Source organism: Apis dorsata, unplaced genomic scaffold (genome assembly GCF_000469605.1).
Source record: "Apis dorsata unplaced genomic scaffold, Apis dorsata 1.3 scaffold_74, whole genome shotgun sequence".
In the NCBI taxonomy this organism is placed as follows: domain Eukaryota; kingdom Metazoa; phylum Arthropoda; class Insecta; order Hymenoptera; family Apidae; genus Apis; species Apis dorsata.
This window is the reverse complement of record NW_006263372.1, coordinates 606,201-631,219: the sequence shown is the minus strand read 5'-3', so window position 1 is coordinate 631,219 and position 25,019 is coordinate 606,201. Positions and strand designations below refer to the sequence as shown.

The 25,019-nt window shown below is 27.9% G+C and overlaps 1 protein-coding gene and 1 long non-coding RNA gene across 6 annotated transcripts in view; both read left to right on the top strand.

Annotated features, from left to right (window-relative positions):
• The window catches only part of LOC102675393 (kinesin-related protein 4-like), a 74,374-nt gene that overhangs the window by 25,897 nt on the left and 23,458 nt on the right, over positions 1 to 25,019 (top strand). The gene's annotated exons all lie outside the window — the stretch shown is intronic.
• LOC116184915 lies at positions 16,928 to 18,107 on the top strand. The gene is made up of 2 exons (XR_004149572.1): positions 16,928 to 17,617; positions 17,695 to 18,107. It is a non-coding gene; the product is annotated as an uncharacterized LOC116184915 (long non-coding RNA).

Sequence of the window (25,019 nt, the reverse complement as noted above, 5' to 3'; positions counted from 1 at the left end):
CTACTTGCGCTCAAAAATATCAAATAAAATTCCTCGAATAAAGACAAATTTTCGAAATGTTCGATTTTTGAACTTTTTTCATCGCTGTTTCAAGAAATACATTTCTCTTTTTCTTTGATATTTCTAATCTTGAAGCAATGTTGGTTCTGGTCGATTGAATCGCCATATTCGACGAGAGGTCGAAAAAAGGAATTGATCAAAATTGAGGAATGGGTCAATTGGCGAAAATGCGATATAAAACCACATTTCTACGTGCGGCTTTTTACGTTTATGACGCCAGCAGTTCCAATTTTAGCGGGCGTGCGAACGTGTACGCTCGCATCTGACTCACGGCGACATTCCACGCATCGCTTGTCGGATGAATTTCATTTTTGCTCCAGAAAAACGAACGAGACGGTTCCTGGAGATACATGCGATACGTCCACGACGCCTCTGTTAGAATCCCTCTCGCGGACAAAGAGAACTTGGAACTGCAAGATTCTTCTTCAAATAGACCTCGAAACGGGATTACTTTCCTTTCTTATCTATTTGATCTATTAACCTTTTTTCTCCGATAGTATCGAATTTTTATTTTAATTATATTCATCACAATGTATCAAATTCTTTGACAATAATTAATTTTCTTTACTCAGGACCATTTTTTCTGATTTTATACCATATTCTCTCCTATTCATTATTAAAATCAAATTATTACATATTTATAATTTATTATTGCAAATATATAAAATTTCTAAATTACAATCATATAATATTAATTTGAATTTGAAGTTTGAATTTCAACATCAAGAATTATTTTTATGTATCAAATTCTTTAACAATAATTAATTTTCTTTACTCAGGACCATTTTTTTTTATTTTATATCATATTTTCTCGTATTCATTAAAATCAAATTATTATATATTTATAATTTATTATTGCAAATGTATAAAATTTCTAAATTACAATCGTACAATATTATTTTGTATTTGAAGTTTGAATTTCAACATCAAGAATTATTTTTATGTATCAAATTCTTTAACAATAATTAATTTTCTTTACTCAAGATCATTTTTTCTGATTTTATATCATATTCTCTCCTATTCATTATTAAAATCAAATTACTATATATTTATAATTTATTATTGCAAATGTATAAAATTTCTAAATTACAATCGTACAATATTAATTTGAATTTGAAGTTTGAATTTCAACATCAAGAATTATTTTTATGTATCAAATTCTTTAACAATAATTTTCTTTACTCAGGACCATTTTTTTTATTTTATATCATATTTTCTCGTATTCATTAAAATCAAATTACTACATATTTATAATTTATTATTGCAAATGTATAAAATTTCTAAATTAGAATAATACAATATTAATTTGAATTTGAAGTTTTTTTGAATTATTTTTACGTAATAAGGAAATAATCATTTGTTAAAAGTTACTTTCGTTCGCTGTTACGAATCACGGGAAGGAATTTTGGACTTTAAATCTCGTCTCACCCTGGTGCATTAACTTTCGAGCGGAGATGTGTCGCGAGCGAATAACTCGTATCGTCGATGGTTAGCAGGGCCTCTCTCTACCACTTCCTTGTACCTTTTTGGTGCCGAAAATACAGGCGCCAATACACGCGCGCAGACTTCTCCCCTCCTTCGCCATTTCGTTCAACGTTTGAACGATTTCAACAGCTGACAGGCATTTCTCATCGAGGAAGTGTCGGGTCATCGACCTTTACACGCGTTTTCCCTACGATCTGTTGGCAAGTGAACTAGACCCGGGTATACTGTTCCAGGTATCGTAAAATCTCTTCTTCGAAGATTAAATCTACCCAACTTGGCTTCGATTTAGAGTTTTATGGGACAGGTGAAAGGAGCCACTGTTTCATTCTCATTTTTATTTCTCTGCTGATTCTATCTAATTATGTATTGTATGTATTGTACGTATTAGGTTAAGTTAGTAAGTTAGGTTAGGTTAGATTGGTAATACAATTATAATGGTATTATTAATTTTATTATTGCTATCATTTATCGCTTTTAATTATTATATTTTTATACTGTAAAAAAATTTGTTTTAGAAAAAATTATTTAATTTTTAGAATTTTCTTTATCCTTACGTGAAAGAGAGCACACGTTTTTTATTCGAACATAAAAATGAATTGAGACTCGAAAAAGATCGAGCAACGCTGTAATATAATATTAACTAAACGTTCTAAAGGATAAAACAAGTGGAACGCAAGGTATGTGATGTGCAGTTTTAAAAGATTAAGGTCACACGTACGATGCATAGAGGGAGCAATGCAATTAACGGTATCGATCGATCGAATTTAATCATAAAGGTTTATTTTATCGACTGCATGTCACCAGCTGTGTAAATTAGATATAATAACCGTGGTGGAAAGCGGACAAAAGCCCTCCCATTTAGGGCTCGGGAAATCTGTCCAGTGAAACAGTTCTCTAATAAATTAAGCAGATATAGAGGGTAACCTACCGCAACGTGGAATGCTAGGAAATAACTTGGACTTTGGCCAAACATCGTTACCAATTTTCTCGCCAACGTGTCTGACTTGGCTTAAAATAATAGGGTCCTTTAAAAACCTGTAACAACAATAAGACCAAGTTCAATGTATTCAGACTATGTTTAATCTCGAACTGACTAAGATAAATATCGAATTCGATATATATTTATTGGAAAGCATAAAATTAAATAATTAAAATATATCTCTTTTGACAAATCATTTTTTTTTTTTTTAGCAAAAAAGGTTATTAGAGATCAATTTGATCTCTTCGTTTTTTAAAGAATTTAAATTTTGCCGCCATAATGTACGATTAATATCTAAGTATTACTTTTTTTTAGATTAATATTTGCATTATAATTATTATCATCTCGTTAATTTATCATGTTTTAATTAATATTGAAAGAATAATTGAACTAAAATTTTCGATAATTATACTTATCTATAGATCATTCCAAAAAATTTATTTATAGGTTAGGATTAAATTTACAAGTATTTTCTGTTTATCATATTTTATTAATCATCCAATAATATTTGAACAATTCAATATATAATCAAAAAAAAAAAAGAAAGAGAGTAATTAATTACTTATTTACTCACTCATTAAATTATTTGTTTAATTATTATTTTATATTCTGAATTTCTTTCGTCCTATATTTTTAATTCAAGATTAATATTAAAAATGTTGCACGTTATCAATATTGATTAGACAAGTTAACGACACTTTATTATGTAAATCATCAATTGACGGAAAAAGTGATTGCAAGCTTTGGAAGGAAGGATAAGTGGGAAGAACCTCTTAAATAGAACCTCGGCTCATAAGATACGTCTATCACAGGAAGGAGGAAAGCGATTAATTTCATGCGGTAGGTGTATCTTGAAAGCAGTTCCGTAAGCGTTAATCAGTTGATGGCAAAATTACACCGGTGTCACGTCCTGAATCTGTAAAACTTAGTAAAATTACGCGTACCAGAGAGTGACTCACCTCATTAGCATACTGCGTTATTACGCGTTACGTCATTGGCAGGAATAATCAAGGAGATCAACGAACGTCTTTTTGCTTCTTCCTCTCTTATCGTTCGCCTTCGTTTTTCGAAGTCGCAAACTTTAGAAATAAGAGAGGATTGTTTCGATAGAACAATAGCGATATTAATTTGGAAAAATTTTATTATTTTTTTTTTTAATGGAAATGAATAATATTTAAGACGTCTCTTAATTTATTTAAAATCGTATAGAATTCTAAGAAAATCATTCCTATAACGATTTTATATTTTTTTATGTATTGCTGTATTTTATTATTTTTTATATATATAATTATAATCGATAATTAAGAAAAAATACATTCTTCATTAGAAATAGGAGAAAAATTAATTTGCTACAAGGATATTGCGTTTCATTGTCTGGTAATTCCGATTAATGAGAAGGGAAGTTGACGAAGCTTGAAAATTAAATTGTTTGTCGCGCCTGTATTGACACGCGGATCGAATGAAATCTTAATTAGTAACTTGTGGCGTTCTATTCGACTTTATTTTCTCCTCTGTATTGATGTTTCTCCATGAAATCAAATTATTGTAATCGAATCGTTGTTATTTTAATAATATCAATGCACTGGAGAAGAAAAATTATCTATTTTATATCAACATTAATTAATATAGCGATTAACGATAATCAGAAAATTTTATATATTTTATTTTTACATTTTATCGTTTATTTTTTAATCTTGGACAATTTATCGCATTTTTTTTATATGAATTGAGAAATTTCGAGAATTATTTGAATAATATTAATTGAGTAATATTCATCTGTAGTAGGAATCTTTATTATTGGTAGAGATCGAATTAATTAAATTCAACACGCTTTCTGTTTATATATTAGTATTGTATACCCCATTTAATTTCTTGATAATCATCATGTACATTTTTATTAATTATCCTGATAGCATGTTAATGTTAATAAATTATTTCTTTTTCTTTTTCTTTTACTTTCTAATAATTTCTATGTATTATGCAATATGTCAAATGGAAATAGTAATAATAATATTGCTTTCGTTATTTTTTAATCAATAATATCTTTTTCTATCATTGAAAATATGTGAGATAAAATTTCTCATATTTTACAATATTCTATATTTTTCTTATATTATTATTCATAAAGGAGAACAAGATAATACAAATAATTTTCTTTGTAGAAAATTGAACAGTTTCACAGATTTTTCAATATATATTTCAATGTATCATGAGAACAATGATATTTCAATTTTTCATATTATTTTATTCTTTTTATGCAAGATTCTTGGATCGAATATTTTTAATTTTTCCAATTTTTTAGATTTTTAATCTGGAAAAAAAATTATTTCTTCACCATGTTAGAATTTTTGAACAAAATTTTTAACGTACTCTTGAGTCTACTTTGTCCATTTTAATTTGTTTCGATATTGTGAGCTTTCAAAAATATTGGAGAAATTCTATCATTGTATGACACTTTTTTTAATCTTCTCTTCTTATCCTTAACTTTATCTAAACTTTCTAAAAAATTACAAAAAGAATATTCAATAATTTCAAACAATCTTTTCTATCTCGTACAATCTTTTAAAGTAAAATAACAAGTGATCTCACCACAAGTTTCATATGAAGAAATACGACACCATTGATGATTACACGATCATACGAATAATGCTCAAACCTGTATAAAATGTGGGAAACTGGGATATTAAAATCCATTCATTTTAATTTTAATCTTGATTCACAGTCTTATTCATCCTACTTCAGCATGATGCAATTATTTTTTTAATACGCAGATGATCATTTCTTGATATACGATGTGAGAAATGTTCTTTTTTCATGAAATCTTGAATATCACTGCGTATTTTTTTTTCCTTTTTGTTTAAATAAAAAACGTAACTCTCCTGCTTAATTTCTATTGTTAATTCAGGCGGAAGTGACTACCGGTTGAAGTACAGTTACCGTCTAATTCGTGACTTATTCGCCGATAAACTCCTCTATAAAGAGACATTTGAAACCATTTTGACTTTTTGCCTCGTCTATCCTTGCGCCATTCTTTTCTATCGTAAGAATATTATTGTTAACAAATAAAATAGAATTAAATTCATAAAATTATAAAAAAAAATAAGAAAAGAATATAAGAAATATTGGAAAAATTTGTTCGCAATAATCGGAAAAAACATGGAATAATTATTTTTAAATTATTTAAAAATAGTTATTTTTAAATAATTATATATATATATTTTTTATTAATTCACAAGTATTATTATTGACGAAATTTCGTGATTATTCTCGGTTATAGAAACGGTTTCCATTACGTATTCTATAAATGATGGTTATTCAAATTTCACGAAGGCAACAAATATTTTTGGGGGCAAAATATTTCCAAAGGCGTCGCGTTTGTCGCGACCAGATGTGACTTCTCTATTTTAGAGGTTGCCCCTTAAACTCTTTAGTTTTCTTGCTAACCCCTCCTTAACTGAAAATAACTTGGAAACTTCAAGAGGAAGCTAAGGAAGAGGAGACGGAAAATTATTAGACCGCGTTAAGACAAGAATGTACTTTCGAAAACGGGGCAAGGAAAAAAATAATTATCCATATTTATACAACATTATTGTTATAAATAAAAATTATTAATATATATATATATATTATATAATTAATTGTACAATATATATATATATACTGTTTAAAAATTACAATAAAATTTTTTCGTTAAAAGGAACGATTACGAAAAATTGGCAACGGATGGAATTTTCTTCTCGAAATTTTTAAAAGTTCGAAATACGTAAAATTCCAAATTAAAAATTCAATATTTGAAATCTTGAGCTCGTGAAAAATAAAAAGCGCGAACTACTCCAACAGACTCCTTTGAAATAGAATATTTATATAGAACTATTTTACATTAATATTTAAAAAAAAAATTCCGAAATTTTATTCTGTGAATAAAAACAACGAAAATATTCTCCATTTCAAATCCCTACCATTTCTCAATTTTCTCCAAAACGAGAAATATTACAATATTATTACGAAATTTTCTTCCAAAAATAAAATAAAAACGAAAATATTCTTCAAATTCTTATCATTTCCCCAATTTTCCCCCAAAACGAAAAACCCTACAACAATATTATTATTGACAAAGTGGAACCGGTTTCGAGGCTCCATCCTTATACAACGTAAAAATATCACAATATTATTACGAAATTTTCTTCCAAAAATAAAATAAAAACGAAAATATTCTTCAAATTCTTATCATTTCCCCAATTTTCCCCCAAAACGAAAAACCCTACAACAATATTATTATTGGCAAAGTGGAACCGGTTTCGAGGCTCCATCCTTATACAACGTAAAAATATTACAATATTATTACGAAATTTTCTTCCAAAAATAAAATAAAAACGAAAATATTCTTCAAATTCTTATCATTTTCCCAATTTTCCCCCAAAACGAAAAAGCCTACAACAATATTATTATTGGCAAAGTGGAACCGGTTTCGAGGCTCCATCCTTATACAACGTAAAAATATTACAATATTATTACGAAATTTTCTTCCAAAAATAAAATAAAAACGAAAATATTCTTCAAATTCTTATCATTTTCCCAATTTTCCCCCAAAACGAAAAAGCCTACAACAATATTATTATTGGCAAAGTGGAACCGGTTTCGAGGCTTCATCCTTACACAACGTAACCTGAACAACGATAATAATAGAATATCTCGAACGAAAGCCAGGGTACTGCTATTCTCTCGGTGCTCTTCCTCGAAGACACGACCTTTCGGCTCGGTCCACGGATCGCAAGCAGCAACAATGCCAGCTGCACTTGCCACGGATTCCGATCATTTAGATTGGCCAACCCGTTTGATCTTTTCATCGTTTCACGCGATCCATGCAACTAATCCCATTCCACGGTGAAAGGCCACCCGCCTCGATACAAAGTGCCTCGGTAAAAAATCTCCCATTTTCTGCGAATCTAAACGGCTCTGCGCCACGCCACACCTACGCGCGTTTCGTTGCACCCACATTGCATCGTTGCCTTTCTCTCTGTGATGAGGGATTATCGATGATGCAGCGTGATTCCGTTAGAGGGATGCGAGCGCCGCCATACTTGTGTCGATCCACCATCTTGTTCCACCGTCGATAAAAATGTGAAAAATGTTGTTGTTCTTCTTGAGTACAGTTAATCGTGGGAGAAGATATTTGCAGGCAACGTGTGAAATTACGCTTGTTGTGCTTCGTTTTGTCGATTTATTTTCTTAACACTTGCTTTAATCCAACTTTATTCTGTTATTCTTTATTAAAATTTAATATTTAAACTTCGTATGCAAATCTAAATTAAACATAACCTATAAAATGTAGTTAGAATAAAGTTAGGTGAAATAAGAAATTTTCTTGATTTGGTTGTATGTGTCTTGATATTGTCGTATGTATAATATGTAGGTCGTAAAATTTGGTAATTCTAGTCATACAATTATCTGTCGAATGAAGATTTTTATTTAAAAAAATATATATATATTTATCGTGGGGAAAAGTGATACAATAAATTTTATAATAATGTTTCATTACGATAATAGTTTAATAGTGTTTATTAAAAGCGAGAGAAATAAATATTGTAGATTTATAGACGGTATGTGATAAAATTTTATTTATCCGAGCTACGATTAGAACGATGTTTCAGTTATGATCCTGTTAAACGCGGTCGATTCGATCCACTTGTCTGAACTCCTCTAAGTGAACGCCTATTATTTGAACGAGATATTATAGATATTATAGTGGGGAGAACTGGTAAACATCTGTTATAGCTCTATATTCCGTGTAAACTTACGTGAGCTATCATTGAAATTCTCTTACACTATTTGCCCTATTTACAATTTTCTTTCGTTCGAATGTATTAAAAAAGATATATATATATATATCTTGAAATTTTTTTGAAAAATTTGTAATAATTTTTGTAATTTTATCGTAAATGTCTAGTAACAATTTCTCTATTATTAAAACGCGAAAAAAGAAAAAAAATTTCACGTAGTATAGATAATGAAATGGAAAATTTATATGTTAATTTTTCTATTCTCGTTCGTGTATTAATGTCACGGCAGGGAAGAAACGTAATTAAACAAAAGATAGTAAACATCATAATGAAATACCATGGGTGTGCCCATTTACTTTGTAATATCGTGCACGCGAGTTATAACGTTGATGGAATACAATATTATTAGTTTATATTTAAAAAAAAAATGTTATGTGTATATTCATTAAAAAAAAAAATTCGAAATATATTCTATAAATTCGATCTAATAAATAACGTCAATGGAAAAACATTTAAAATAGCAAAGATAAAATTTTACGTTTCTGAAAATTTTGATCGAAAGATTTTTTTTTCGAGATTTATTATATTTTGCAAAAAAAAAAAAAAAATAAAAAGAGAACATATTATTCCATAGCACTATATGTCTATTTCATACACACATAATAAAAAACAATGCAATCTCGTGAAAAATTGAATATATTATCACTCTCCATCTCGAAGAACGAGAAATAATTTGGAGAAGTTTTTCGACGATATATGAGTGAATAGTAGCAACCTGTTGAAGACAACCGAAATCCAATTTACGGTTGAAATTGAATTGGTCGTGTTTCGATAAGTGGATTGTATTTACCGAATCGTTATCCGTTGCGATGTGTGCAGTTTGAAGTATATATGCTGGTCAATTTCGTTGTACAATTTTCGTGTACTATCGTAGAAACAGTCTGCACCGATCAAGATAATGATCTGTTGCGTGCTTTCCAAGATATCGATACGTTCTACTGGTCGATCTTTAATGGGTTTCGCTTCACTGAGAACAAGTACCGATGACTCATCATTGTAATTTGAAGAATTACGACTGTAGACATCGATTAACGATCGTGGAATCCTTCTCTCTCCTTTGCAGAAAATTCCTCTAATGAAAATTAGAATTTACTTTAAACTTTATTTTCTCTTTTTTCTTTTTTATTATTATAAATGTATACACATACACCAGTATTTAAAGATATTAATTTTCCAAAGTTAATCTTAAGTAAACTTTTAACTTTTGTGTTTCTTCGCTATATAAATAATTATTACGAGGAAAATAAATAAATATAAGTTTAAGTTTAAATTACTCGAATAAATTTTCATTCAATCTTAGGTTAGGTTATGTTGGCACGTTTAATTCAAATTTGCACAAGAAGTTTAAATATTAAATTTTATAAAGAATAATAAAATAAAGTTGGATTAGAAGCAACATAAGTGTAATATTCTTAAAGAAGAAAGTTTTTTTTTTTTTTTAAGTGTAAAAAAACGAACGGTAAAGGATAACAGTGGCATTCTAACCTCATCTCGATGATGAACATTCGAAGATGAAGGAAAAGGAAGGCCTGACGTGAGTCGAATGATTTAATACTTTCTTGTGCTAATTTATGAATATATTGAACGACAGCCCGATGAAAAGTTTCAAATTAGATCGACAAAACTGCAATTCATCTGCCTCGTATTTTCTGGCCTGCCGCGTTTCCAGTCAATTTAACGGCCGTAATGTTGTCCGCAATTTTCTTTTTCTTTTTCTCCTTTTTTTTTTCTTTTCTTTTCTTTTTTTTTTTTTTTCTCTTCCTCTTTCTCTCCATGTGTCGGCAAAGAATTTGAAAACGGCGGTGCATTCATGGACGAGTGAGTAAGCTTGTCCGAGTTTAGATGCCTTTCTCCGTATACTGTCCAGTTTCCTATTTGCAGACGTAACGTTAAAAGAACCTTGTACATATTACCTCTTTCATGCGACGAGACGACACACTTGATAAATCCATTACTATTTAACGGTTGATTATTATTTTAAAAAGGATTCCATTAGAACAGTGGTTCTCAATCTTTAACTTAATTTAAAAACTAGATAAAATGTTAGGTTAGGATTCAATATTAAATTTTAAAGGCTAACAACGAGTGCAATTCGTTCGAAAAGTTTGATGTCGAGTAGAAAAATGGCGTCGTAGCATAGGTTATGTTATTTCTTTTATAAATTTTTCTGATTTTCTTTTTTTCTTTTACTTTTCTTAAATTTTCTGTCATACATATCCACATAATAGAGATTATATTATCGTAAAGCTATTTGTATTATCTCTACACGTCTTCTATTTCTTTAAACACTTTTTTTTACGTAGAGATACACGAAGAACAGTTAACTAGATATCTAAGTTATCTTAAAACGGATGTGAAAAAAAGCAATTTAATGTTTATCCATTTAACAAGATAATTTCACATAAATTTTATAGTGGCTTAAACATATACTTTTACATTTGAATGGCGAATTACTGTTATTTATAATACTTAAATTAACGGTTGTTAAAGATAGTTACATCAACTATGTTCGATTATTTGTTGATTTAAAATAAACTTACTTTATTATAAAGGAGAATTTAAGATTATCATCTGAGCCAAAACATTAATACGAATACGTAATAAGAATAAGATATTCCAATAAAATTTGTTATGAAAAATCTAGTAAAAGGATCATTTTTGGTAAAAAATCCAGAAGAAATTTTTGCGATCAAAGGAAGGATCATTTCTCTCAAAAAAAAAACGAGACCAAAAAAGAAACAAGTTTTCGCAATTTAAGAATCTTGAAAAGGAATTTTTGATAAGATCGGATTTCAGATTCCAAGATCCCCAATCAAGAATCCCAAAAAAGGAACTCGAGAGAAACGATTCCAAAATTATCGAACTATATAAAATAAACGCACGAAGAGGAATCGAAAATGTGATCGATGAATGGAAAGCGGTTCGAAGCGAAGTCGAAACCTAGTCAAAACGTGACGTAATATCCGGACGACTTCTCGCGAGGTGGAAACACCAACAACTCGAAGCGAATCAACGAAGTGTGCAGACACCACACGTCGATCTCTTCTCCTCCTCCTCCTCCTCCTCCTCCAACGCCGTTTTCCGTTACTTATGCGCGTCGTCTAGTTTTGCCCTCCCGGTACATTGCCACATCGCATTCCACGAGTGTGAATCATTCGAGAGAACCTGACGTAGATACCGCGAAAACGGCTGGTCACTTCTTCTCCTCTTCCACTCGTGAACTCGCGTTCTACTCGATGGAGGAAAAAGACATTGCTTTCGCGAAGGGAAAGCATCTTTTTTCTTTTTTTTTTTTTTTCCAACGACCCAAGAGAAACTTTCGTGTCGTGTTAATAACCGTTCGTCGAAGAAAAATCGATGATTAAAGCGCGTGTAATTATCATATTAATTATTACAGCGATCGAGGATGAATCGATAATTGTAATCGGTTTCTTCTTGTTTATTAGCTATTCAATGATTAATGTTGATAAATTATATACACCTTTTCGGTTAATTATATTTTTTAATTGTAATTCTATCTTTTTTTATGAACAGAGAAATGGATATTCTCTGGATAAAAGTTTATTTAACGATAAAATATCATTGAGGTAAATTATTCATTGTAAATGAAATTATGAAAGTTGTGGAAATATAGTAAGCAATGTATTTGAAACAATTTAACATTATTTTTATTTATTGGTTTCCCTTCATTTTTACAAATTATAGTCAAAAAGTAGATACAAATTTATCTAATTTTAATCAATTTAATTTAATTTGTATTTAAATTTACAATTTTTTTTTTGTATTATTTATATTTTATATATTGTAAAATAATGGAGATAATAATGGAATAATCATGGTTTCTTCATTTCGTTTCATAGAATTTTATATCATCTTCTCTTCTTTAGTCAGTTTCTCTGATTTTGCTTTATTAAACAGACACTTGTTACTTGAATGTATTATCTCGAATTTACTATTTACTGAAATTTTTAGAAATTTTCACACGCATAATGCGATTTCAACGAATTTTATAGCATTCTCTAAAATCTTATTTAACGACTATTTAAAAAGTTTTGATATTAGTGGAATTCCTAACGGATCGTTGTCTTATTTTTGATAGTAAATTATGCGAAACGTTAAAAAAACGAAAGTAATTTCCTAACCGGTACTTATGATTCATCACGCTTACAATGAGTCGTAAAAAGAGTGTGAAATTTCAAGCTGTCCTTGTATCAACCTTTTGTTCCTCGTCCTTGATCTTTTTACTTGGCAGACATTAATGTACAGCTTTCGTTCGATTCTTGTAAAGGATAAATTTATCGCAAATAAAATTTCAAAGTGATTTCTCTTGTATTTAAATTTTTTGTTGTGTCCAATAATAAAATTAATTCCATATATTCATAAAATTCTATTGTATAATTTATTAGAATTTTTTTCTAATTTATATATTTTTTAAAATAATAATAGAATAAAGCAATATTGTTTCATTATTATTATAATTTAATATCAAATTAAATCAGATAAATTATTATTATATAATTCATATAATAACGCAAAAATGTAACATAGCATAACATTGATATATGAAGAATGGTTAGGAATTCGATATGTGTTAACCAGGATGACTCATTATTAGATCAAAGCTTTATTACCAATATAATACGAATTAAAATAAAGGCCATAAATAATGTTATAAATCATATTCCGATTTTGAAGGATTAAAAAAGTAAGAAACCATAATTGTTTAATTAAAAATAACATAATAGGAAAAAATATTAATTCTTTAAATATTAAAAGATTTCCAATTTATTTATTTGATTTCGATTTTAAGCGAATGCTTTAATTATAAAAATAACAATGATTACTCTTCCATTTATAAAACCAGTAAAAACCAGTTACACTAATTACTATTAATTACTATCACCCATGATATAAATGAATGTAAATGCCATCTCAGTGGAAAAGGGAAAGGCTAGTCAATTTAAATTTCATACACACGAAAACCTATCCAAATAGCGCCATCTATATTGCAGACCGCAATTTCGAATCATGTTCAAGTCCCCTAACCTCTTTTAATGTAATTGTCCGATAGACGCTTACTCGTTAGCGCCCTTTGTTTGTAGATCTAACAGACGATAAAGACTCGCATTTTAATCTGACTGAGTAATCACATTTGATTATCGAACTTTAAAACGAGAATTTGATTCATTACTATAAAATTAGAAAGCTTTCTTTCAAATATATTTAATGAACTGAAAATTATAATAGTATAAATCAAAATGGTATTTCATATTTATAAAAATTATAATTAATACTTTCGTGACGAAAATGAAAACATATTTCAATAAAGAATGAAATAAGAATTTAATTTATTATAAAAGTAAATAAAAGATATTTTTGAAAATTGAAACATGATTTAAATTATTTAAATTTTGATTTATATTACTGTGATTTTCATTCCATCTATTTTAAAAACTTATATTTTAAAGTTAATTATGATTTTAAAATTATAATTTTTATTATTAGATGAACAGTAAGATATTTATTATAAAATTTTTTACAAACAGCATCAATGAAATCCATAAAATTATTCACCAAGTTATCAGTTCTTTCGAAAGTGCATAAAAGTACATAAAATTTTAATATTTTGCATCGTTCGTTTTTTCTTCCTTCACGAACTCTGTATCAAGGACCAAAAACCGGTATCAGTCTTATTCTCATTGTCAGACGCAAGAGATAAACTCTTCTCTCGTCCTCCTTCGTACTTTCCCTCTACTGTAATGTTTTATTCTTGTTCGCATATTCTTTCATGATTGTTAATCATAGGATGAATTGTACTAAACAATACTCACCACGTATATCAAAGTCGTGATAAATACAATGTTTAATAATCGGATTAATTAACATGATTCATTTGTATAGTAAATTAAATTACTATAGTTTAATTTACATACTCTTCATATCACAAATGAATTTTATGTACAACTTACTTGTCCTATTTAAGCTTCTCATCTTTTCTCCCCATATTAAGAGACTAAAAAAAGTGTTTGAATTTATTTATAAGGAATTTTCATTAAATATTTATAAGAATTTATATTCATTTAGTCAGAAACAATTTTCAAGTCAATAACTTTCTTTCTTATAGTAGTAAATTATCCTTAATAAAGTTTCATTTGAAATATACCTTTTTCTATATTCTTTTGTAAATGGTGGAATTCATATTGAACTTTGTTAAATGTTTAAAATATATTCAATAACACATATGATGGAAAAATTCAAAAAGTGTTCCAATTTTATGAAAGAGAAAATTTACATTTTGTATAAACAGAACAATTATAGATACTTTGTAATCTTATGTTCTGTTAATCTGACCGTAAGAACATTGGAAATGGTGATCGCAAAATTTTACAGAGCTTATCGTACTGGATGACGTGTCCCGTGCTCATATATGGCTCTCCATACATATGTAAATAAACGCGGAATAAACGGAACGTTATAATAACAATGAGCAACGGGTAGAATGGAGGGGGTAAAAATACAGGGTCCAGTAAATGTGTATAGTGAAAGATGAAGGGGGGCAGTGTGACGCATGGTTTACGACACGAGGGAACACCATTATTTCCCCTAACGCGTCGAGAATGTCGAACGCTAATCCAGCGGATGGACGAAAGTTGCTTGAATATTGCGTGTATCAATATGCATGAGGCACACTGGCCACTCGAGCTACTTGGCTTCTTTGGTTTCGGTCATCTTCTGTCCTACAAGTCGACTTTTCAACATTGAAACAATTTGTGTCTTTTAAATTTACAAATTTGTTTACTAAGTATATAATTTATATCATAAATTTCTTTTTTGAATTACGACGCAAGATATTTTATGAAAATATAATAAAAATAGCATATTCAGAAACATTATTAATGTGCGTATGTCTTTCCTTATATCGAATAAATGAAAATTTCGTTTTAAATTCGATTTGATTTAAATTGTTACATGATGTTCCCACTTTCGTTGTTCGAAGATCCAACAATTTCACGTATCCTGGCACACTACGTACCAGATCGGTATCTTCACGAACGCGAACAGCAGACGGCAAGTATGTTGGTTAGAGAAGCAAGGGGGTTTCCGAGCGATGACCGAGACTTGGGGTGGGGGTTGCGAAAGGACCAATCAAGCTGAGAGAACCTGACGAGGGTGGCGTGAGTCATCGGTAACGGTCTGGTGGCGACATCCGGTGGTCGGCAGTCTGCCAGTCGGTCGCGAAACGCCACGCCCGCCGTTTGAAATCTGCGAGAATCTTTTTCTCGTTTGTGTACTTCGATACACGGGCCCTCGTATGATCGTTTTGCGAACGCGAGGGAAACCGGGCCGAGTTTGCGCAAGCAAATAAACAGCGGTTACGAGAACGATTTTTCCAGCTGACCGGGAGCCGGCTTCTTCGTCGGCTAGTGTTCTGTGACGGCTATCTGCTTGGATCACGTTTTCCAGTGCCGGTATATAACATAAAGTGAGTTTACAATCGTATCGATTTTGCTGTTTCGATATTGTTCACGGTTTGAAATTTTGGTGTCTGTGGCTCGAAAAATCTAGTGTTAATCGGAACAGAATATATAGCAAGCCGGTGCTTAGCAACTCCATCAATTTTCTTTTACCGATTCAAAGAGATTCTCTTCTGAAATCTTTCGAATAGGAGAATGGAATGAATTCAGTTATTTTAGTTTACTGTTTTTATGTGTATGACAGATATTTCATGTAAACAATTGATAATAACATCGAAAAGGGTCACATGTGGTTATACGTCATGCCGATCAAACCGGTAAATTTATTCTATATTATGCTCTATCACCAAATATTAAAAATATAGAAACTACAATACAAATATTAAATATTTAAATAACTTTTTACTTAATTTTTCTTTGTTGTATACGATTAGACAATATATTGCGATATATTTATTCTGATGTGATATGAGCATTTAATAAAGTAATTTTTTTTTTGCAATATCAAGTAAATAAAAAAAAATGTTTATCATGAGACAAATAATTTAAAATATTTTTGATTTTTGAGTCTGAATTTTATATTGAATTTTGTATTGAATTTAAACTAAATCTAAATTATTAAACTTTTTTTTTCTTTTGAAGTTGATATTAATTCTGCTTCTTTACTACATTTTTTACTATAATCATTTTAATTATTTCTATATTTTATTAATAAAGATGTATAAAAAATAATAATTAAAATAAAAATAAAAAAGTAATAAAAGATAATAAAAGACCGTTAAATGAATGTCCTTGTGCTTATTATTTAGTTTATATATATATACAATATGTTTATATATATATACAATGCATGAATATATTTATGAATAACTAAATAAATATATAATTAACTGCTGTAAACATATTGAATTTTTCGAAAATAGTTGATTATTTTAAAAAAAATAAGATTTTATTTTTTATATAAATTTTATTTATTATTATTTATTTTTTCATAACGACGCAAAAAAATATATAATTTGATATATTTTTTTTATATAATAATGATATTTAAGTATTACAAATTATTTGTCGTATTTTATTTATTATATATTTTTAAATTTTAAACTATTTTATTCTTCATAAATGCATTGTGAATTATTTTTTATATATTTCAAATTAATTCCCGCTGTTATTATGATTTCAAATTTATAATGCTAGATGGAGACACTAGTCCCTTTTCAATAAGTATTATAATCTAACCTTACAAATTATCGTGTTGCGGGTTATACGAAACGAAAGAAACGTGCACTTTTATGGTATCAAAATTTAAAAAGACGAATGGCATTCGTTTCATGAAATATTTGCAAAATTCAGAAATTAACTTATTCGTGACATGAGTATAATGTATAATACAGGAAGTAAAATTGAAACTCTCGAAGGTGGCCGCGAATTTTCCCCGGTCGATAACTCTAGGTGTATAGACCACAGAGCGATAATAGACGCCGTGCTTAATTGCATTTTATACTATCATAAAATGCTACGATACCAGTATTGAAGACAGAAATGAAAGCAGAGTAAATGCGGTAAGCCGCAGGTTTCTGTAACGTAATATCATCGTATACCGGGACAGAAGTTAAGAAAAAAAGATGACCGCTGCTCTACACCGCACCATGCCGTTTAAAAAAACCGATTGAGAAAACTTTCTTGAAAAATAGTAAATTTCTCTGGGATATTGAAATATTCTATATAAAAAAACATGACATTATAAATCGTGACTTATCGTCATGTTATATTTTCTAGTAAAAAATATAACGAAACCGTTTCTGAGAGGTTAAAAAGATAAAAATAAATTTATCTACTTCTGAGTTATTTTTAGGTTATTTTTTTGTGCTACTGGAATTTCATTCGTTGAGAATTGGGATGAAGGATGCATTGTATTTTAAGAATAAAGAGAAACAGTAACAGTATTGTAAGAATAGTTATAAAATAGCATTTGAATTTAATATTTTCATATTTTTTTATATGAAAAAAAAGTTGTTTATTTGTTATTGAATTTTAACGAAAAGATCGTTTGCTGTTTCGATAAAAGAAACATATCAACGAACGAAATAAAAAACGTACATCTTCGATGGTGGTTTCTATATACCGCAAATCCGCCGCTACGTGCATACATTTTCATAAAAATGTGGAGATCCGCTTTCTTTCCTGTTAGCCGCGGGCGGAACGCGATACGGCATTGTGTGTTACACTCTCATGTTAATTCTGGCAATAAAGATGAGTGTTAAATGTGCTCTCGTTTCCTCTCGTTTCGTAAATGCGTGGATTCTTCTCAATATAACTTTATGATTTCTTTAGATGTAGGATTGATTTGTTGACTGATTCACATTTAAGAATGCTAAAAAAAAATTTTTATAAATTTTGGAATTTATAATTTCTTAAAATTAATAGATATATTTTAAGTATTTTAATGAATTTAATGATTTAAATGAAATACCTTATATTAAGTAAACCTAATATGAAATCGTTTTGTATTATAAATCGATTTTGTAAAATCACCAAATTATATTTTAACAAGAAAGGTTATGGTGTTTTATTTTAAATCAATAGTGATTTATAAAAAATGTAATTCAATGATGACAATCAACTTGTTTATAATGTGTCATTTCATTGCTTTTTTCGCTATTTCATAGTTGACAGTAATCATCTAAAATACATAGAATACATCATACAATATAAGCATCATTTCAATAGTGACTTTAACGTGCAAAAACTTTATATAAATGTTCTTTTATATATGTCTATGTGATTTACAATTACTTTATTTCAATAATTCATTCATTTCTAGAAGAAATGTTATAATAAATTATTATATATTTATATGTTTTTTTTAAACAATTTAACGTGATTAATAAAACTTATATACTCGAATTAATGGAGACTATAACTCATAAAAAATTTAAAAAAGTAAAATTCAAAATACAGGATATAGAAAGTAAAATCTTTGACAAATTTTTGATGCTACGACAATTTGAAGATTAACAGTCCACTATCGGAAAGAAATATAATGCGATCATTCAGATGTGAGAAAAATGTGTAGCATAAAATTTATTTGAATAAAAATATTTGTTAATTTTATGATAAAATAGATATTTTTCAAAATATTTTAACTGAAAAGAAATTATTTCTTAAAAAATATGCTAAAAAATGCTTGACACAACTTGATCATAATAATGATTTCAGCATACATTAACCTTTAAACGATTATTATCATATCTGTTGATCGTATCATATATAATGTTAAATATATAATTCATTTCACACTGTTAAGCTCTTTAAAATCATTTAATTGTGTAAAATCTTTGAAAACTTCAATGATTTTCGATAAATATAATATAAATAATATATAAATTTATCAATGATAAATTTTTAATATTATTCTAAAGAATAAATTTCTCTTTATATCGCAATATATCAAATAGGTTAGAATTAGGTGATCTGTCATAAGGAATAAAATAACCTTTTTACAGCTTGACGTTACTAATTCCTTTATTAATAAAAATAATGAATCTTGAAGTGACTCATTGTAAGATTTTAGCAATTTAATAACTTCTTCTTCTTCTTCAAGTATATATTATACAAGTGTATAAACTTGTCAATAAAGATCATTACATATCATGTTCTGTCTGGCGCAATGGATAATTCAAATATTAGTAAGACATTTGGTTGGGTGTGGTTGTCTTTCAATCTTGACTCAAAGTCAAGATTTATATTTTTAAACTGGTGAGATATAATTGACTTAATTTCTAGAACTTTATCTTCAACTAAAGAGATTGCAATATGTATTAATTTTTAATATTGACAAAGCTTTTCTTTATCTGTAATTGGAAAATTGTGAGATTAACTAAGAAAGCTATTAAATTCATATCTGAACAATATGTGTACATCTATATTTTTGTTTTATTATAAAGAATCTCTAGAATAAAATACTTCCATTATTAACATCTTGAAAGTTAGAAGAAGGTAAATGAATCTTTTGATATCAAAAAATTCTTAACTATTAAAATCACAAAGTATAAACATTAAATTAATAAATTCAAACTCATTTAATTAAGATCAATTAATCAACTATTAAATTGACAGAATCAAAAATGACAAATATTTACAAATATTTACAAATATTTACCTTCATGCATAAATTTTTCAATGAGAATCCTCACTGTTAATGAATTCCTCACTTCGTCGAACAGAATACGACGTGTAGTAAAATTTTAATGGAAAAATCGCGAGAAAGGCTGGCGATACTGGCGATCAGGGCCGATGAGCATTGGTTCAACGATCGTTCCGCGAGCGGATCTTGATTTATGCGCGTACCACCTATATAATTCATATTCCTTAGATACAGTAACATTTCAAAGGCGGTTAAGTCTCGCAGTAGGAAGTTTCGTTTGCGATCGCGAATCGAATTGGCCCGCTTTCTTTTTATCTCCTATATATTTGATTCGAATGAATCATTGTGATCGTCGATACTTGGATGTTGCAACGGATGAGAGATCATTTATCTTCTTTAATTGTGTTGTTCTTTTTTTTTTTCTTTTCATGTGATTTGAGATTACGTTCTAATTTATATATTTTGAATTGAAATTACACTGCTGCTTTAATCAGTTGAATTCTTTCTTCAATTTTTTTCAATTGGAATTTTGTTTAATTAATAAAAAATTCTTAAATTTCACTAACTGTGAAATTTTGATGTTCGTTCAGAAATTTTGTTTCATTGATTTTGTTTCATTAAAATAAGATTTTACTTCGTTAACTTTGGCTAAGATTTTACTTTGTTAAAGATTTTACTCTGATTAGAGCAAGATCAGACCTTTGACAATTGACTAGCATTTTCCTTTGTTAACTGTTCCTTTGTTTTTGATAATTGGTTGTTATATCCATATCTAATTATCAGTTCTTTGTATATACTTTGATATTATTTATATCTGTGATATTATTATATATCTAAATAAAACAAATTTTTAAAGATAGTAATTTTCGATAACGAAATATTTCCATTTATCAATTAATAAAGAGAAGAAATATATTTTATATATATCATAGAAATGTACAAATTTGCATTTCTTATAATTTGTTGTAATTATTGAAAGTTAGCTTGTAGAATGTACTAAAGATAAATATCAAAAGGTAGAAAAGGAAAAATCTTTCAATTAGAGAATTATTGCAGCAAAGAGAGTATGATCTGATTAAGTATCGCATGTTTCTCTGCATTATTTGAAAGCCAGATTATTATGATGAGTTATACATTTACACTACTGCTTTATACATTACACTCATCGTTTATATTCATCATTTAAAAATAACAAGATAAAGTCACGAAAACTTCTATCTTTCGTTTGCTGATTGTCTTTCACAAAAGTAAAGTTAACTTTTAACCAATTAAAAACAAATTGCCATAATAAATTATATCTTAGACTTTCATCTTTTCTTCAACTAAATGTTGAAACTTTTCTCTTCATTAAATAATGAAACTTTTAAATTGTTAAAATACAGATATTGATAATAGATAATATATGTATTTTAGCAATCAAAAAAATTCTTTTTTTTTTCTTTTCTCTAAAAAATCTAATTTTTGGAAAATATTTTTTTTTTATTTAATCTTCAATTTATTTTTTTCAAGTCTTCTATCATGTTTGCAAAAAAAATCTATGCAATTTCAATCATTACATACATATATCAATTAATATAACGATAAACAAATTTTAAATTATTTAAAATTTTTGTTTTATATACGAAATGAATTAAAAGTAATTCGTGCAAACAAAAATCAATGTCCATTTCATCCTATAGAATTCGTGCAACCAAATATCATACCCGTCTTTTAGGGAGCCCAATCAATAATAGTTTGTTCAACTCCACTCACGAATTTCCATGGACACGGCATAAACACGGCCTACAGTGTACAAATTTTTAATATCTTTTGATTTTCACTTTAATTTACTTTTAAAAATGTAAAAAAATCATTTATGCACTTTATCCTATCAAAAATATATTTTTATGTAATTATGAAAAAATAAAAATTTGCAAATTATCTGGTAAAAAGAGATTATGTCTTAAAAAGGATTGAGAAACACTGAGTATACACTGATATAGTATATATACAAGGTGTCCTCTTAAAAGAAATACTTCAGAAATTAGATATTTAAAAAAAGTGAGTAGAAAAAAATGTTGTTTGGAATATGATTTAATACATTATTAAATTTTCTTGTAAAAAATTATAAATTCATTTCTAAAATTTTTCTTGTTTCAATAATAAATCATTATTATTATTATTATTCATAATATCAAAGAATTTATTATTAATTATTGTAACTAGTAAATTTCATTAATAATAATAATTGAATTTTTTTAAGAAAATTCTTTTCTTTTTTAATTGTAAGACTTTAAGATTGTAAGACTTTATATTGAGAAATATAATTTTTTATATCACAAAAAATATATATACATATATATATATGTATATACAAATAATATGGAATAAAGGAGACCGGTATTAACACAACTGTCTATTGTCCGTTGTTGCATTACCATGCCACATGTAATCCAATATTTCCGTGTAATTTAAACTCTTCTCGTCTGTGCAGTACATTGCACGATGAAGAGGTAATTTCTCACCATGATGTTAGCACATTCTCTCATTGCAGAAAATTTCATTCGCGTTTAACACCCTCGCTCAAAAGTCTCATGATATTTATCATTATATTTCTTCGAAAATTAAAATCATTACGTATATTAGATAATTCAAGCGATAAAGAAAGTTCATGACATAAATAAATTTAATCAAAACAAATAAAATTCATGATGCTCAACTTAAATATTTTTATATATTCCAAAAAAATAAAATTTTATCATTTTCGTCATTCTTTATCTAAATATGAAAAATATGTAATTTTTCTTGACATATATGTAAATGTTATAGTAATATATGCAAATGTTATTAGTAATAAATTATTTTATCAAATATATTTACATTTATTATTATACATTTAAATATTTAAACGTAGCATATTTTAATTATAAAAAGCAGAGCACATATCTCCATATATGAATGAACAAAACCTGACATAATGTAATCAAAATGACCCAGTTTTAACGGATCACACGGTATAATCGTAAAAGTGTATCCTGCTAAATGCGCGTCCCTGAATGCAAGTGCATCGACCTATGTGCCACGTCTACGTAGGTTTCCTTCCCACCCCTCTTTTTAACCCTAACATGTTTCTTTTATTTTCCCTCTACCGGTAAGTTCCTCTTTACCTCGCTGATTTTTCGGGCTTTATATTTGCGTCGGTAATTATTCTGCTTTTTTTTCGTCGCGATAAAAAGTATTCATCTTTTCCCCATCATTAATTCTCTCTCGCTCTCTTTTCTTTTAATTCTCCCTCTTTACTTTTCCACCGCGTCGATCGGTTATCCTTTTCCTTCCCTCGCGTCGAATATCGGAAGTAATTTAGATTCTAATGGATCCGGAAGAAATGAATGCAATTCACATCATGGATGGATAAGAATCGAGCGATTCTTATTAAGAAAGAAATTTTTGCGATATGATCGATACGAATCGTTTGAATGTGAAGAAATTCGTAGAATATTCTACGTAGATATTGTGAATATAAAGGAGTTTTGGAAGAAGTGATTTTCTTAGAAGAAATTTGAAATAAATGATAATTATTACAAAATATTTAGATTGAAAAATTTAATACAAAATTCTTTATTATTTTTGTATAAATAATTTATGAAGTTATATAGTATTATGTACAATTGAAAACTGTAAAGTAAATATCAATCATAAATCAATTTTTTAATTTTAATTACTATGAGAAACTATTATATCTTGCAAAATTAATCTTGCAAAGAAATATTGTATTATATATATGATTTTTAATTCTCAAAATTTGCAATAAAATATTGAATATTTAATTAGCAAAATATTTTAATTTACTAATTATTTCAAATTCTAATTTTAAGACAATAAATGCGACAAAATTAACTTAAAAACCTAATTTCCATGGTAATGAATACATATTTACTATGTAAACATGTCTTATATATAATGTAAACTATTAATCAAAACTATTAATCATAAATTATTCAACATCTTGTTCATCAAAATGTTATTACATAGACATGTTATTATCTAAAAGATTACAACATATAATCAAAATCATTTAATACCATCTTCCATTTTTTATAAACAAGATAACATGCTCAAAGATAAATATTATATAGCGAATGCGGAAGTATCGAAAGTGAAAAATCGATCGATTACCATTTTATAATCATTTATCAAATTGACATTTCAATACTTATATTTAATAATTCATATAAATGTTATATCATGAAAAATATCTAATTTAATTCACACATAAGTATAATTCTCTCATCGTTTTAAATTTTTCTTTTTTCAACTTGGCCGACTTTGCCAAGTATTTTCTTCTCACTTTTCACCACTATTTATCATTATTCATTTCTATTTTTTTTTTTCATAACACATACTCTCTCTCTCTCTCTCTCTCTTTCATTTTTTATCTTTTCTTTTGATCATTTTAATTTGTGTAAAAATAATAAAAAAATATTTTCATTACTTCAAATCTTTATTTATATCTAGAAATGAAAAAAAAAATTACATCTGCAGAAAATTTTCTGCTTCTTCATCTGTTATGATAGAAGCTATTAAATGAGAATTATCTTATAAGAAAAAGCATCTATTGTTACTCTCGAGCGCATCTTATTATATTTCCAGTGTTGTACGTGCGTTATTACATCACGCACGCGGTAGACCGGCAATATAGTAATTGTAATTATATAATTTTGCATCAAATCGTTCCGGTTCACATGAATCATGGTTATTATAAGTGATTCATGTGGCCATAAATAATTTTTTTATTATTACAAATCTAGAAAAAAATCGATAAATATTATTTAATATCAGAGATGTTAAATGAATATGATGATATGTTTTATAATTAGCAGTGTTCCATACTACTCAGAATGAAGTTGAAAGTAAAAGAAGAAAATTAAATAAAATTAGTAAATTAGTAAAAGATAATAATAAAATATTTTTATAATATTTTGGAAAATTAATAATATTTTGAATTTGTAGTAATATTGTGATATTGTTAATTATTTATTTTTATAGAAATTAAT